The following is a 2,709-nucleotide window of genomic DNA, read 5'->3' as shown; positions in this document are numbered from 1 at the left end:
GAGAGCTCGGTAGGGGCAAGACCCCCCACCCCCATTCCCCTCTCAAATGTAACAAATCTTCATCTTGTCCACCTTGATAGAATTCCCCCCTCCACTGGGCAACCTTTCAGTTGTGCCTGTTTGGTTTTCACACCCCAAGGATTTTCAATCTACTCCAGCTTAGAAGTTATGATATGCATTATGGCCGACAAATGTGGGCTTTGATATCTATTTTTATATTTTGTATTTACTTGTCTTGATTAAGATTTGTAAGCCAACATAATAAAGGGTTATATTGGCTGCACCTGGTATTTATAACTCTAAACTGGATTTCAAAGATACAGCGTTGTTTAATATACTGCTCAGCCGGCGCAAACATTTATTTTCCCTTTTTATTTTTCTCAAGGATGAAATATGCACACGGTGCGCCCGTAGAAAACAGCACACGACACACACTGTGAACTCCAAAGAGGTAAGTGGAAGCTGTTTTCATTATCCTTTTATGCCCGGTATTGTGTTGTGTTTTTTTCCCCAGATACATGTGTCCACTCACTGTAATGAGCGACAACAGCTCTGAACAGTGCTCAAATGACATAACAGCCGAGCCTGGTATGAGAAAAACATACCTGTTAGCACACAGACCTCATTCATTTAGATTCGTCATAATTCAATTGGCGCCTTTAAAAGTTAGGGTGTGGGAGATTCATGTAGTTTTCTAAAAGTAACTGATTTCCAAGACGAATATTTGTATGGATTTCTCAAGCAAAATGTTTTTTTAGCTGAATAATAAATAAAATATCACTTGTTAATCGGTAATATCTAATAGATGTTATTTTTTTTTATTATTCCTGCATCTTTGTAGTTGTGCAAAACTTTGACATGATTTAAGATAGCTCCCTTTTCCGAGCTAATGGTGTTTGTCACCAGGTCAGTCCACAAATGAGTGTGAGGAATCTCAGGTAATGGGAATCGCCAATTACATCCCCATCGTGGCTAATGCAGCCATTCTATCGATTAGCTCTCTCACACACACACACACACACACACACACACACACACACACACACACACACACACACACACACACACACACACACACACACACACACACACACACACACACATACACACCTTTGTAAGCATTTTTAAGTAGTGATGATGGGGAAGAAACACAATTTTATAGTTTTGTTTGGAAGTATATAAAGTAAGCATGCTTAGTGAAGACTCAGAAGAGTTGTGTGAATGATTTTGCTTCAGGTAGGTTTCATAAACTGTAACTAAATAATCAATCATTGCTGTATGAAATATTTTGATACGTCTGCCTAAATTTTCAACATTTTTGGTTTGAAGCCAGATATCCAAAGTCAGTTTGCTTTCTATCCAAACCCTAACTTAATTTCAATATTCTACCGCCAACCTAAGAGAGGAAAATCTATTTACCTTAGGACACTAGAGGGAAATAGGATCAAAGTGTATGGACAGGAGAACATATTCTGGGTGGCTTGGCTCTAGAACCAAATCCACTTCCTCAAGAGTCTCTCTTTCCAGAGCGAGGCAGAGTCCAGATTTCCTTTTCCACCTAAAAGAGATTTAGATATTACTTCTTAATTTGTCTAGTATTCAGTTAAATCTTCAAAGATGAACTCTTACTGCATATCTGCTGGCCTAAAAAAAAAGTCCTTTTAATCATCGCGAAAGTGAAATAGCCCCAACACTGCAAGCCATACTTCCAATGTAGACATATATATAAATCTACAGCAATTAGATCTATCTCTGGCTGCTTTAAAGAACTTGGACTGATCAGTCCTCTGCTCACATTTCCAGTTTGAAATTGATTTCTTGTCAAAGATCAGAGACCTCTTGTCATTCCACTTCCAATCCTCAAATGGTTTCTCTGAGCCTGCTAACTGTGGAGCCTGTGCGTGGGCAAACAGGGGGAACCTCCACGGATCTTTACCCTGGGCACTCTGAGCCGCCGAGGGGGTAGAGGCGGAAATCAAAGGGACCGGGATCATTCCCCATTGGCGGCCTCCATTGTCTGGCTGATTTGGGATTGGTGGAGAAGGTGAAAAACTGCGGGGTGGAGCGTGGGGTTGGATGGAGATCAGGCAAAGAAACCCCCCCCTTTTTCTTCCCTAATCTTTATCCACCATTAACCCCAGTGCCCCAGTGTGTGGCTGAGATCAGGGCCATTGGTCAATCCCCCATTCACCGCCACCCAGAATATTTTAAAGTTAAGCCCCCTCGCTTAACAAAAAAAGTCTTACTCATCAAAGGTTTACTTTCGCTCTCGGTCCCAAGGATCTGCCGCAGCTCTCCGTGCCCCCTTCCCTCTACGGTCCACTGTTTTGTCTTCACACTTACGCAAGGGGGAAGGGAAGGGGAGAGAAGTTTTTGGAAGTTATCCAAGTTTCCATATTTCAACTTAATGAGGTTTGGTTTGAAAACTCATCTCTTTAGACTCCACTTCGAGCGATAAAATTACTAACAAAGCACTTATATACTAATAAAGGGCTGGCTTTTTAAATGCCAGTTGAGTAGCACTTGAAATGTTTGGCTCTATGAAACCTGATGTACTTATATGATTCTGTTTTCTTAAAGGTTGTANCAAGGGGGAAGGGAAGGCGAGAGAAGTTTTTGGAAGTTATCCAAGTTTCCATATTTCAACTTAATGAGGTTTGGTTTGGGGTCTGATAGTGCCGTGAGCAAAAGTGGATCGAGCAATGATGT

At 41.2% G+C, this 2,709-nt stretch overlaps 1 protein-coding gene across 1 annotated transcript in view; it reads left to right on the top strand.

Moving 5' to 3' along the window:
- Positions 1-2,709, top strand: part of LOC104962286 (forkhead box protein P2-like) — an 85,118-nt gene that overhangs the window by 10,429 nt on the left and 71,980 nt on the right. The window contains exon 3 of the mRNA XM_010790716.1: positions 386-451. The gene's annotated coding sequence lies outside the window, so the exon portion shown is untranslated. The remainder of the gene's footprint in view (positions 1-385; positions 452-2,709) is intronic.

The sequence above is a fragment of the Notothenia coriiceps genome, unplaced genomic scaffold, assembly GCF_000735185.1.
Source record: "Notothenia coriiceps isolate Sejong01 unplaced genomic scaffold, NC01 NC01_scaffold00034545, whole genome shotgun sequence".
Lineage (NCBI taxonomy): Eukaryota > Metazoa > Chordata > Actinopteri > Perciformes > Nototheniidae > Notothenia > Notothenia coriiceps.
Note: the sequence above shows the minus strand (reverse complement) of the source record. Positions and strands in the feature narration are given on the sequence as shown.